The sequence below is a fragment of the Hippopotamus amphibius genome, chromosome 11 (assembly GCF_030028045.1).
Source record: "Hippopotamus amphibius kiboko isolate mHipAmp2 chromosome 11, mHipAmp2.hap2, whole genome shotgun sequence".
NCBI lineage: Eukaryota > Metazoa > Chordata > Mammalia > Artiodactyla > Hippopotamidae > Hippopotamus > Hippopotamus amphibius.
The window spans coordinates 97,431,598-97,446,495 of record NC_080196.1 but is presented as its reverse complement, the minus strand read 5'-3'; positions in this window follow the sequence as shown (position 1 = coordinate 97,446,495).

Below are 14,898 nucleotides of genomic sequence, written 5' to 3'. Positions count from 1 at the left end.
TATTTTTTTCCTATCCTGGAGTATGAACACTATCATGAGTTGGCATGAAATTAAATAGCTGCTCATTTTAATAAGAGAACCAATACTGCTATTTAAGCTCTGTCAACCATCTCATCTCTGACCTTGTACATCCAGTGCCCAGGCAATTCCAGGTCAGGAGATCTGTTATTCAAGGGCCAGGAGCATAGGATGTGGAGTATCGTGGAGGCTCCGAGAGGATGAAGAGGAGCAGGGCCCTCTAGGTAGAGGGTGAAGGGCCCAGGGGTGAGATGAGGGATGAGGAAGAATAGGAGGCTGGAAGGACCAGAGTGGAACAGAAGGAGGTGTCATGTCAGCCCCGGGGAACAAGGTGATGAAGAATCAGACCCCTCTGGCCTCCTTTGAAATTTCCTGAGAGGGAGACGCAGTCTGGCTTGAGCAGGAAAGAGAGTGTCAGGGAGCTGGCAGCAGTGTCTGCGCGGCCAGGCTGTAGAGAGAGGCAGCATGGAGGCCACATAAGACAGGAGGCTGAACTTGAAGAGGGCTGCAGTCATTGATTCTGGGCTGCCGATGCCATATTGGTGTCCCCTGCTCTGTGTGGCAGGGGAGCTGGTGGCCAGACAGGAGCAGAGCTCTGGGGCTGTGCGTTGCTCTGGATTGCAGCAGGGGGGCACCGGGGGCAATGGTTAGAAACACATGTCCAGGAGCCACTTACTGGATGGCATGACCTTGGACCAATCCCGTGAACTGATTGTGCCTTAGTTTTCTCATCTGTAAAATGGGGGTAGCCAATGATGAATGCACACACCTTGCAGGGTTGTTGCCAGGGTTAACACACATAAGCTGCTGAGAACAGTATCCAGGACACAGGAGGTGCCAGATGAGGCGTAGCCATCATCATTATTATTGTTTTATTTATCCCAGGAGTGAGTGAGATGCTGATAGTCTCAGATGTCATCTCGGCTGGTAGAGAAAATGGAAGGCAGGTTTGGCCCCAGGATAAGCTGGGCTCCACTCCACCTAAGAGGCGTTCTTGAGTTAGCTGTGGGGACTCCAGCTTCCCCTCCACCCCTCGCCCCCACTGGCCTGGGCACCTCATGCCTGGTGGTTTGGCAGGACTGAGGCCACCCGCCGGGAGGCTGGGGGCTAGATTTCCCAGTGCAGATGCCTGTCAGAAGCTCTGCGGGGAGAAACCACCCCCTTGGGTTCTGCACGGCCAGAATCACCAGACGTTTCTGGCAGCGGCTGTGTTTCAAAGCCGCCCTCGGAACTGAGATTCAGATGGGGTCCAACTGGCACACCAGGGGCTTCACGGGCCTGGTGACACCCAGCTGGCTTTTGGCCACAAAGAGCAACCCCTCAGCTGTAAGAAGACAGACACAGAAGGTTGGTTTGCTTTTGGGATTCGGTTTCTCTCTTTTAAAAAAGATTTTTCTGGTACTGCACCAGAATCTGGGCAAAAACAGTTAAAACTCCTGAAAATCTTCAGCAACGACTTTGGCCAAAGGGCCAGCCTGCCTTGCTATCTAGAAGTGTAATGAAATGGATTTCACGCAGATGAGCCAAACTGTTCTTCCTTCCTCCATCCCTTTACTCCATGGCCCCTCCCATCACACCCCACCCCATCCCTGATCCTGCCCACAGTTAGTAAACCTGGAGCTCAAAGTTGACACCCTATCAGGCTGTGTGTCTGTGAAGAGAACAGGTCCATGGAGAACAGAACCCACTGCTCCCATGGGGGAGGGGGTTGGCATTTGCAGGAGTGCTTTGTTTGGCATGTGATTGGTAGGAGATACAACTGGCAGTTAGTTGATGAGGCTGGGCTGCTGGAGCTAAGAGTATGGCCTCAGTTTCCTCATCAATAATTGTCTCTGGGACTTCCCTGGTGGCACAGTAGTTAAGAATCCACCTGCCAGTGCAGGTGACATAAGTTCAATCCCTTGTCCCAGAAGATTCCACATGCCACGGAGCAACTAAGCCCGTGTACCACAACTACTGAACCTGTGCTCTAGGGCCCTCAAGCCACAGCTACTGAAGCCTGCGTGCCTAGAGCCTGTGCTTCGCAATAAGAGAAACCACCACAATGAGAAGCCCGCACACCACAATGAAGAGTAGCCCCCACTCACTGCAACTAGAGAAAGCCTGTGTGCAGCAACGAGGATGGAATGCAGCCAAAAGTTGAAATAGGAAAAAGAAAAAGAAATAATTGTCCCTATTTCCTAAGGTGGTTGTGCATGTTCAGTGAATGAATCGGAACAAAGCCCCTGGAACAATGCCTGGATCTTATAAACATCAGCTGTCATTTCCCTGTAATCTCCCCAACTGTCCCAGCCACACACACTTGTCCTGTGTTCTACATAACTTTCAAATGTTCCACCAAACATTTACGTAGTCTGAGCCTGAAACATAACTCTTTTTTTAAAAAAACAAAAACACAAAACAATTTTTTTTAAGGTTTTAAGATACACCAACTCTGCCAGGAATGCCACCACTCTATTCTACCAGACTCTGCCTCTTCACCTTCTCAGATTCTCTGGGCTGTGCCCGCCTCCCAGCCCCTCAGCATCCTGGTCCAGCCGACTCTGTGCCACACCTGAGGCCAACCAACCCTGTCCCCACGTGATATTTCTGCTGCTTCTGGAGTCAGACCAAAGGCCTGACTCAAGAGGGTACAGTTGCCTTGAGGACCAGAGGATGTAACCCAGAGGGGCAGGAGAGTCAACTCTTCATGGAACCAACTTCAGCCAAGAGGCATGAGGATTCTAGCTCCTCTCCTTTTCCTGGTGGACTGTTCTGAAGTGTGAACAGCTCCTCTCCATCTGGTCCATGTGGAAACTTCCTTATGGGGCTGAACATAAGTGTGTCTGAAGAAGTGGCTTCCCCAGGAACACATCATCCTGTATGGCTTTTCATCCTTCACTCTTGCTGCCCTGGGACTGTACCTCCTAGAGAAACATCAGCCCTTTAACCCTACCTCATACTGTTTTCTAGGGAATTTGGGCTAAAATTTCCCCAAAAGGGGGAGATTGTATTTTGTCTTGGGGGCAACTTCACCAAGAGTTGTTTACCATTTCAGAAAATCACACAATCAATAGCAACAACACTAAAGGTATTTAAGTCACCAGTATGATATATTTCTATCAGTCTACCTGGTGATGGGCTTTCAGTGTAGTTGTGCCTGTGTAGCTATTTATTGAACTACTTCTTTATGAATTACTTCCCTTTTATTTCCCCCTTATATTACATGTAGGGCATTATATTGATTTTTTATTATGTATATAGGGAAGTTATATTATCTATAAACTTAATATCAAGATAGATAAGAGGTCATTACAAGATATTTGTCATGTAAAGTGGGCAGCAGTGTTGGTGGAGCTGAGGACCAGTGAAGGAGAAGAGAGAGCCCCCAAGGCTACTAGTCAGCTGTGTCGTGATGGATAAGACACTGGCCCCATGGGCCTTGGTTTTTTGAGGTTGAGTGAGATGATCCCTAGAGGCCTTTACAGCCATGTCACGTGAGGTTTAATTTAGGAGATGTCACCTGTCTTAGCATTCAGGTGCTTCCTCTGTTGTCAGAAGCTAAATTCAGCCCCGCTCTCACAGGCAGGAGTGGGGCGCCATTCCCATCTGAGTTGGGCAGGAAGTGAGTGGACTCCTACCTACATCAGCTTTCACTCCAAAGTCATATTCACACCACAGGGCCCAGATGACTGCCCTCCCAGCCCACCTGGGCCACGCGCCCCGGCTGGGCACATCTAACTGTGCTTTATAAGTCGGCTCGCCTGTAAAAATTCAGTGTCAGTTCCAGCCTGGGTCTCCGCATGCTTCCTGATGCTGGCCCTGCTTGCCAGGTCCTGCCTCCAGGCCTGGCAGCTGCCTGTGGACCTTGCTCCATCCCTGTCTCTGTCTCTGCAGGTAACACCACCTGATCCTACTTCCGGTCCAACCACAGAGCCAAGACCAAGTCCACTGCACGGAGCTAGAAGTCCTTACCTGCAGCGCAGGAGGTTTGAGAGTCAGGCTGCTGCCCTTTCACTTTTCTAGGTAGACACAGAGAGGGGACCGAGTGTGGCTCAGACGCATAAAGAACTTTCTTACCAAAACACCCGCCTCCGCCCCATTCCCCCCAGGTTTCAGGACCAAACTCACATTGGTAACCCTTTCCATTTTACCACGTAGATGAGAGGAATCGGAGTGACCGGGGCAAGCACCCACCCCATCCAAGAACACTCTTTTCTACCCTCTGTACTTTCTGAAGCTTCAAGAACGTGTGGAAATGTTGTTGATGGGTAAAGAGCATGATAAAGTAGGAAGTGAGGACAAAAGGAAGAGGTTCATCTCTGTACAAGGAGCAGTTTCGTGCATAAAAGGGTGTTGGGGGAAAGCCCAGTTGGGAACCATTGGTGCCTGCAAAATAGTAAGTCTGAAGCCTGTACCTTTGCCCACCCATCGCTCATCTCCCCGGAGCCTAGAGGCAGCGTGGATGTCCCGAGTCAAGCTGGGGAGGGGTTTGCCCCAGGCTGGGGCGGGCCGGGTCGGGGGGAACGTGGGAAGAGCCAGCTCTTCCAAGCCCTGGGTAAGTCTTGGGGCAGAACAGTAACCAATGAAGCTGCTATGAAGAACCCTGATTAACTTACCTCAGGCTTTTGAATAACAACAACCAAAAAAAAAATGTGTAGGGTTCTTAAATTGAGGTTATCATGCTCTGTTTTCATGGAGCTTGTGGGTTTCTGCTTAAGAAGCAGAACTGAGGAGGCTTGGGGAAAACTGTGGGGAATTTGTGCCTCTCGAGCGTGATTTAGAATCTGTCAGAGGTGGCTTCCAGGCAGGTTTAAAGCTGCAGTGAGGATTTACATACAACGGAGGCCTTGGGGGAAGCTTAGATATTGCTTGCAAATTTCCAAGATTCTGTTTTACTTAAAACAGAATTCATTGAGGACCTACTACACCCAAGGAAAGCCCACTTTGCATAGGTGATCGGGGCAGTGACAACAGAGGCTGTGCGGGACCATTATGTCCCAGTTCCTGTCTGAGGCTCTCAGACTCAAGGTCCTCCAAAAGCAGAGCCCACATTCCTGAACCCCAGGGCCTCTTTCAGCTTTTTTTCCAAAGCCAAGACAATAAGCATGAAGCAAATCAGAAAGCAAATCCTGGGCACAGGAAAGGCCCACAAAGGCCATGGATGGCGCTGCCTGCCGGGACCCGGGGGCAGAGTCGGGGTGCCCCATCTCCCGGGGGAAGGGCTGGGGGTCTCCACGCTGGTGCCCATCAGCCCTTGGGAGGGGTGGGGGCTGAAGCCTGTTGGGAGGCCTGCTCAGTCGCTGGGGTACCTGCTCCCGGCACATGCAGGTCCCCGGGGGGCATCATTCCGGTGCCCACAGCTACAGCCAGAGGGCAGAGCCAGAGAGCTGCTGACTGTTCTAACAGGGGCCCCACAGGCTGAGGACCTTCGTTCGAGGGCCGGGGAAATCACGGCTCCCCCGGGGGTGGTGACAGTGTGGGTGGCGAGGTGGCCCAGTCTGCTTGTGAGGGAAACCCTGTCCAAATGCAGGTTCCTGGGCCCACCGCCTGGCGCTCTCCACGCTGACAAGCCCCCAGCGGATTCGTGCACACTCCCGTTGGAGACCAACCTCCCAGGGACAGCCCTACTGCAGGGGTCAAAGGGTCACGATGAATCAATTTCATCGACTTTCATGGCTGCAAGGAGCCCCAGGGTCTAGCCCAGTTCACTGGACCCCGGCAGCACGTGGAATATTCGCTCTTTCAGGCAGGGCCCATTTCCTGAGCCTCTCTGTGTGACAGTGAATCGGCCAGACAAAATTCCTGTCCTCTGGGGCCCCCATTCCAACGTGACGATGCCTTACCTTCAAATAACACTTGGCTTATAAATACGGTTACATCACGATCAGCCTGTGATTCTAGGAGCTTCTTGGCGGGTATGTTATTATCCCATTTTTACAGGCAAGGGAACAGGACCAGAGAGACCAGAGGCCTTGTCCAAGGCCCCAGCTTGTAGCGGGGAGCAATCGTTGAGGGCAGGGCCTTCTGCCCCCTGGTCCACCCCGTGGAGACCCGCGGATCCTCATCTCTGCAGGGCTCTGGTTCTCAAGCGGACAATTCTGTCCCCCAGGGAACACTGGGCAATGTCTGGACACATTTTGATCCTCACAACTTGGGAGATGCTACTGGCATCCAATGAGTAGAGGCCAGGGATACTGTTAAACATCCCACACGGCACAAGGATTATCCACGCAAACTGTCGGTAGTGAAAAGCCCTGCAATGGGCAGGGCAAGGTGGGCATTAAGCACATCAGCCTGGCTGTTTCTTACAAGCACCATGGAGATAATATCCTACTGCCCATTTTACAGAAAGGAACCTTGAGGGCAGCAGCAGTAACTAACGCCCAAGGTCACAATGACTAGAAAGGGAAGAGCTGGGATTTGAACGAGGGTTCACATTTGAACCAGCCCAGCTCCGAGGATCTATGGTTTTGCTCCTAAGCCACCTGGTCACCTCAGAGTCAGAGGGCAGGGTCCAGGTGAACACGGAGGTGGCCTGTGTGGTCGGCCAGGCTGGGCCCTGGCGTGGAGCAGCATGGAGAAGCGCTGCACCCGCCACCCCCAGCAGATTCTGGGGCTGTTGCTTACCGTGCCCTCAGGTCCCTGCCCGGTGCCAGGTGGCCCAGGCTCCGGGCTGCCAATTTGCCCCATTTCCCACTAAGGAAATTCCCTTGAAACTGATTTTTTTTTTTGGTTTTGGTTTTTGCTGTTTTCTTTGCGGGAGCTGATCCCAGGAGCCTATCTTCAGTCTGGCATTAGATCAAAGGCTTAAACCGAAAGGGCTTCTCCCCAGTCTAGGGTGGGTCACCAGCATCTTGTGACGACCCTGGTGCTCTCCCTGCAGCCACTGCCATGTCCCCTCGCCCCCCCCCCCCCCCCCCCCCCCCGCACCGTGCAAGGAGCCTCTCGACCACCCAACCCAACCATCCAGCTGAAGGGCTCCCCAGGCCCCACCCCCTCCCCACCCCGGGGGAGGACCCTCCGTCCCCTGAGGGGAGTGGGCGGGGCCTGGAGAAAGGGAGGGGGCGGGGAGACCAGGGTTTTCTTTCCTTCCAATCCAGAAATAATGGCTCCTACAGAAAAGTTGCTTTCAGGGACCACAGGGTAGCATCTGCTTCCTACTGGGACCTCCTGGGGTGCATTTCTGAGAGCCGTGCAGCTGATTCCTACGAGATGCAGATGTAGACAAGGCTGGACCCTGCCCCCCTCCACACACACACACACACACACACCCACACACACACACAGATCAGGGGACAGAGAGGAGGGAGGAGAGGAAGGGAGTGAGGCTGTTAGCAAAAGGCCTCATAGGAACCTGCAGACCGTCCTGACTTCTCCTCAGAGGCTTGGGGGCCCCCTCCTCACCCCACCTTCCTTCTTTCCTTTTCGCACCTTCGTCACTCCGTGTGGGCTCTGAGTCAGAAAAGAGGTGCCGCTCCCAGGACTCACTGGTCTGCTCCCCAGAGAGAGCCTCAGAAGGAGGAAAATTCCAGAACTGGATGGTTCCTGTGCTTGGGGAGTGAGGGGATGGGGGTGAGAGGGGAGGGGAGGTGAAGGAGGGGAGGTATTAAAATGGTCCAGCGGGCAGGCGGGATGCTCAGAGCCAGGGTCCATCAGTCCAGGTTGGGGGTGGGGTCTGTGCACGCCTGGCATAGGTGGGACCTCCCTGGACCCCAGCCCAGAGGCCCAGGAAATCAGCAAGGCTGATGTGTCTGCAATGTAAGTGCGACAGCTGTGGTCACTTCCTGGAACAAAGGCCTTGTGATTGTGTATGTCAATGTCTTCCCTTTATGATACGTTCTTGGGTCAGGGCTCAGCCAAAGAACTGGAACCACAAGGCGTGATGGAAAGAATCCATCGCAGGGATTTGACCTCACAGCACTGTGGGGGCCATGTTGGGTCCTGTGCCTTTGAAGTCCCAGGACCCGCAGGCTGGACTAAAAGAGGAGAGGCCAATGGGGACCCTTGAAGAACAGACTGGAACCGCATCGTCCTCTCCCTCCACAGCCTCCGTCCTCGCTGGCTGCCGCGCAGGGGAGGAGGCTGTGCACCTGAAGCTGTGCCTGGGCCCTGGGGGTGGAGGCCTGGGGGGCCTGCGGTCCTGCTGGGATATGAGCCTGCACCAACCCCCCGGAGTAAACACAGCCCCTGCTTCCCTTGTGCCCGCCTACCTCGCCCAGGTTGCACCCTAAACAGGCAGGAAAGGGAGGGATGGGAAAAGGCGCTCAGCTTAGCCCAGTGGCCACAGGGCACATTCACCAGACAAGATTTTTTTTTTAATCCCAGATAGGTTTCATTTGCTTGTTTTTTCACCTTTCAAGCTCCCGACTGAGCATTTTGGTAGATCTCTGTGTGGACTCCCCCTGAACTACACAACCTATGCTTTTTCTCAACTAAATTCCTCTGAAGATCCCTCTAACGTTTGACAGGAAATAAGCAGCGAGCCAGGAAATCTGCTGCAAAAAAATGCGGTGAGTGTGTATCTGTGTTTGTGATTGTGCATGTGTGTGTGGGGGGGGCTGTGTGTGTGTTCGGCATGTGCGTGTCTCTGTGTGTGCCCTGTTTCCACACATGCGTCAGTGCTGGGAGTGGGAAGGGGAGAAGAGTGGGTCGGAGGCAATAACGGAAAAGCAAGCTGCACGTTGGAGTTGTGAGGCCCTGTCCTTTCTCCACGAAACAGATGCAGATTTCAATCAATTCAATCAATGGGCAATGTTTGCTGGCCATAAAAATAGCCCAGAGGTTGCTGGTCAGCGGCTCTAAGATGGATGACCAGTGGCCCTGGAGGTCCCAGAGGTCAAAGATGATATCACCTTAAAATGTAATCTGTGCTGGCCCCGCATCCCGGGCCTGGCCATCTGCAGCCTCCGGCCAGACCAGGCTGCTCTCGGCCCTGCTGTCTGCTCACCCAGCAGCCTGGCAGGTGGCCTTCGGGCATCACGGGTGGTGCCTTTGGGCTGTCCATATCCCCAAGCCCCAGTGGTGCCACTGTTCTCCCAGGCAGAGCCCATACACTGTCTACCCACTGCTGCCCCCGTGACATCCCACAGGAGGCTGCAAAAGGGCAGGGCTGCAGTTTTGCTTTCAACCCCATTTCTCCTTTTCACTAAGCAAACCCTTGCCTCCTTTGCCTCTGAGTGCCCGCTCCAGCTTCTCAGGTACGAGAAGTAAAAGGTCATTGTCATCCAGTTGTGATCATCAGAAAGGATGAAGCAGCGGGTGATGAGTGACCCATGTCACTATTTCCCTTCTTCCCCTCTACGCCAAAAGACCCTCCCTTCCTTAGCCCCTTCCCTCCTTCTCAGCCTAGAACTACCTTCCGTTTCCTCACCCAGACATTCCTTCCTGTGCATTCCCGCTCCAGGGCAGACACCGCAGCGGCACATGTTGCATTTAGAGCCTCACCAGCTCATCTTCAAATAGCTCTTTCTTCCTCCCCCTGCTCATTGTCTGATGGATGCCAGATTGTCTCTCCCATCTTTGGTGCACCAGTTTCCTTAATTTTTCCCATCTGCTGTGTTGCATTCGGGAAGCGCATGAGGATGAGAAATGCCTGATGAACATTTTGTCCGGTTGCATCGGCTCCTAAAAAGGGCTGCCTCCCTTCCTTTCCGTTGTTGCTCATTGCGCGTGGATGCCGCCAACCTGGGAGCTGGGTCTGTGGGCCGCGTATCAACCTCCTTCCATAAATCATCACAGTTCGGCTATTTAATGGTCGACGTGTCACCCAAAGATGCAGTATTTCCCAAAAGTCAGGAAGCAAATAAATTATTACAGTTTAAAAATGAATCTATTTATTGATCTCCTTCTTTTACACTACTAATGCTAATTGTTTTTCATGGTGCATGCATTTGGGATTCATCAAAATGAGTTCTTAATGAATTTCCAAACACAAAAATTATAGCAGGATAACAGCTAGAACCAAATCATTCTACCGTCTTTCAGTGGCTTTCTGCTTAAAGAGCCGCATCATGTGTGTCTGTCTCTAAGAGCTGAGATATTGCTGCTAATAGCCCACAGCCACTAGCTATGTTGTTTGAGCACCTACTGTGCGCCTGGCTCTGGACTAGGTCATTCCATTAATTCCTCATGGCAGCCCCAAGGTCAGTTTTATTATTCCCGCTTGATTTATTGAAAACTGAAACGCAAAGTGGTTTACACATTTATGGAGTGGAAGAGACCAAGTACAAGTCCAGTTCTGTTTGTCTCTAAACTGCACGTACTTTCTGCTCTCCATATTGAGCTGGTATCAACATGGCTGCAGCAGGTCCATTCCAGGGAACTGTATCACTGTTTACGCCTATCTGCTGGACTCAGCATTAACACTGAGCCTTCCTGCCAAAGGAGTCCAAGTCACAGCATGCACCTCCCACCGCTCCCCCACCTTGGTCTGTCCTCTCTTGAAAATCACATCAGTCAAAAGGCATCACAGTGCCCTCTTGCCTCTCTCTCTGCAAGACTACTACTTGTCTCCCCTATTCCTCAGTAATATCATTTTAGCTGGACACATGGCTCCAGCTAAAGAGTCTCCCAGAGTTCCTTGCAGCTGGGCACTGCCTGGGGACTACCAGGATGTGAATAGACTTGTTGTGTGCCCAATATGGGTTTTTCCTTTAAAGGAAGAAAAAGTGCTTCTTCCCATCTTTCCATTTTCCTGCTGTCTGGAATTCAGAAATTATGATAGAAGTTGAAGCAGCCATCTCTGACCATGAGACAGAAGCTGTGTGTAAGGATAACAGAGCAACAAGATAGAAGGAGCCTGGGTCCCTGATGCTATGGAGGTGCCATCCCAGTCCTGAACTGCATGCCTGGGCCTGTCTGTGAGAGAGAATTAAATAGCTCTCTTGTGTTTAAGCCACTTTTATTTTCATCCTCTGTTACAGTAGCAAACATTCATCCTAACTAACGTAGCTGCCCCAGATAGTGGTGATGGATGTGGTAGGCTGAGTAATGAACTCCCAAAGATGTCCCAATCCTAATCTCTGAAACCTATGAATACATGACCTTATACGGTAGAAGGGATTTTGCAGATGTGATTGATTTAAGGATCTTGACATGGCAGGTTTATCCCGGGTTATCCCAGTGGACTGAATGTAATCACAAGAATCCTTATGATTCCTGGCACGAGGGTCATATAAATAGCAAGAAAGTGATGTGACAACAGAAGCAAAGGAAAGCAGAGTCAGAGAGAAAAGATGCTACGTCACCAGCTTAGAAGATGGAGGAAGGGGCCATGAGCCAAGGAATGTGGGCAGCCTCTAGAAGCTGGAAAAAGGTGGGGCTTCCCTGGTGGTCCAGTGTTAAAGAGTCTGCCTTCCAATGCAGGCGAGGTGGCTTCGATCCCTGGTCAGGGAACTAACATCCCACATGCGACTAAACCCATGCGACAGCTACTGAGCTCGCTCACCTCAACTAGAGCGCCAGCATGCGGCAAACTACAGAGCCCCCGTGCCCTGGAGCCTGCGCGCCATAACTAGAGAAGAGAAAACTCGCATGCCACAACTAGAGAGAAGCCCGTGGGCCACAATGAAAGATCCTGCATGCCTCAACGAAGATCCCACCTGCTGCAACTAAGACTCAACACAGTCAAAAACAAATAAATAAATAAATAAATAGAAGCTGGAAAAAGGCAAGAAAGAGATCCTCCCCTAGAGCCTCAAGAAGGAACACAGGATGTTTGCATAATCTCAAAGCATCTCCCCACAACAGCCTCATTAATTAAAAGGAGAAAATAATGGTTCCATAGTTTACAGCAGAGAAGCCTGGCAGACACCACCTCAACCAGGTGATCAAAGTGAACATCAGCAGGAATGCACATCCTGACACCGCGCACTGAGAAGGACAGAACATCACTGCCACAGTACTCTTGCAAAAATGCGTAATCTGAATCTAGTCATGGGGACTCATCAGACAAACCCAAATTTGAGACAGTCTACAAATTCACTAGCCTGTACTCTTTAAAACTGCCAAGGTCATGAATGATTGAAGAGTCTTACTCCTCCCCAATTTCACGTGTAAGCTGATGGTCTCTTTAAAACATAAACTGCATCCTCTTCCTCTTAAACATCCCATCCGCAGCAATCCTTGCTAGCCCAGGAAGCCCTGTGTGACCTGACCCCGCCTGCAAACTGCCCCAGCCCTCATTTTCCACTCCTCCTTCCCTCTCCTCTCCCCTCCACTCTCCGTCCTCAGACATACTGGCTCTGGTTGCTGTTTCTCAAATGAGCTAGACTCCCTCCTGACACAAAGGCTTTGCATCCACTTCCACTTAGCCTAGAACTTTTCCCTTTTTGCTTACAACTACGACTTAATATCTCTCTCTCCCACTGGAATGTGAGCCCCATGAGGGCAGGAATTGTGTCCGGTTTGTTTCATAGTCACACCCCTGGTGCCTCATAAATGCTGGGCGCCAAGAAGGTGATGACGATAAGCTGAACTAGTGAGTGCGTTATTGTCCTAGCATTCTGATTGGATGGAGTCGGTCAGAAAGCCATCCCTCATGATACAGGGTGTCCTTAAATCTGATTCCTCAGCAGTTCCTCCTATTATGCAAAGAAAAACATAATTAGAAAGAATAACAGAATATGGTCTATGTAAAATGAAACATCATGAGTCCGACGTCTCAACACACTGCCCTCCCCGCGAAGCTGCTTTAGCTCTTGTCCTATCTTTTCCATCACCTACCATGTTGGTGGGACTAATCGGCCTGTCAACCCTTCCAAATGAAAACAAAAGAAATAGACAAATAAAAGCAAGGCATATGATAAAAACTGTACTGAATTTCTGATGTCAGCTCTTCAAACCCCTTCATTATTCAGATGGGAAAACTGAGGCCCCAGAGAGGGTACAAGATTGCCTTCCAGGCTCAGAGCCTGGGCTCCAGGTCTCTCGCCTGCTGAGCTTTTGATGCCCAGTATTGGGGCATTTCCTGGAGAAGCAGCAGACCCAGTGCGAGAGGCGTGGCCTCCCCTCTGGACACACGCTGGGTGGCGGCACCCCTTCCCAGCCCCCACCCCCACCCCGAGCCTTTAACCTAATGAGACGATCAGCAACTCCTGTGAGATTCTACAGGACTGCAGTGCTTCTCAAGCATCAAGTGCAGGCCAACCACCTGGGGAGCTTGTCAAAATGCAGATTCTGACCCACCATGTCTGGGTGGGGCCTGAGACGCTGCGTCTCTAACGCCCCTGGGGGAAGCTGACACTGTTGGTGCCCAGCCCAGGGGCATGGATCTAGCTCAGAGGTCGGCCACCTTTTCCTGTAAAGGATCCGACTGAAAATATTTTAGGCTCTGTGGGCCAAGAGGCAAAATGGAGAATGTTGTCCTTATGGACCAAAAGAGAAAACAAATTTGCACACATTTTTAAAAATTCATTCATTCATTTCTTTATTTATTGGCTGCGTTGGGTCTTTGTTGCTGCATGTGGGCTTTCTCTAGTTGTGGCGAGTGGGGGCTACTCTTGGTTGCGGTGCGTGGGCTTCTCATTGCGGTGACTTCTCTTGTTGTGGAGCATAGGCTCTAGGCGCACGGGCTTCGGTAGTTGTGGCACACGGGCCCAGTAGTTGTGGTGCATGGGTTTAGTTGCTCTGCGGCATGTGGGATCCTCCCTGACCAGGGCTTGAACCCGTTTCCCCTGCATTGGCAGGCGGACTCTTAACCACTGCGCCACCTGGGAAATCCCTTGCACACATTTTTAATTGATGAAATTCAAAATATAATAATAATAATAAAATATGATTTTTTTGGTAATGCAGGTCTACTAATGAAAAGGCTGGAATCCTTTTTTGGGGAGGGTTACATTTCACTTAACTGAGGTTCAGCACACCCTATCATCAAGTCGATTGCCAATGTTGGTCTGTAAAAACCATTCTTAGCTCTAGTGCCATACAAAAAGCACAGGGTTTGGCTTGCAGGCTGTAAGTTTGCCCACCTCTGGGGTAGCTCAATGGTTAACCTGAAATTTATCAAGACAATCCAGGGAGATGTTTCCCCCTATTCCCATTCCAGGTGAGGGACAGAGATCCAGCGCTCACTCCTTCTCCGGCCGCAGTTTCCCTAAGGTGGCACTGGGCAAGGTCACATCCTGAAACAAACAGCCTGCCTTTTGCTTCTGAATGAATTTTTGCTTTGAAGCGTGAGGTGAGTCCATGGGAATGCACATCCCATGCAGCACCCTGGAACAGCACGGGCTCACAGAAGGGGCTGTGGAACTGTCATCTGCTTTATTCATTTTTACACCCAAACAACTGTGAGTTTTCAGATCTGAGTGGTCATAGGTTAGCCTGGGAGCGTGGTGTTCAGAGGCCACGGCCAGGGCAGTAGGGGTCGCTGCGGGTCAAAGCTCAAGTTCTCCGGGAGCATCTCTCGCCCTACTGCGCCCCATTAGTGGTAATTTTCCTGGTCGTCTCCAGCAACACCAGAGAACCTAGGTGTTCCTTTAGTCTCTGCTCTCCTTCCTCATGTGGGTCAAGGCTGGGTAGAGGCCACCTCCTCTGGTCCAGCTTCTATAAAGCAGTGAGTTAGGAGAGATTCCGTCCTCCTGCCTCACAGCCAACCAAGTCATCCAGGTGAAAACACCTTGGCCAGGTGCACTCCCAGTTCTGCCATGAACGAGCTGTCCACTCCTTCCTTCATTTCTCCTTTCCATCACTCAGCACAGCTCCCTGAGAACCTAGCATGACACCACCAGATACTGGGGACAAGTGACAACCAGCCGGAGCCCCCCTCCCCATCATCAAGCAGGGACAGTTCAGCTTCATTCGAGATGTTGCCGGGAATGAAATAACACTTATGAAAGCTGCTATCAAGCAGGGAACTCATTCTAAGCAGGTTTTTGGTATGAAGAATGCAGACTCTCC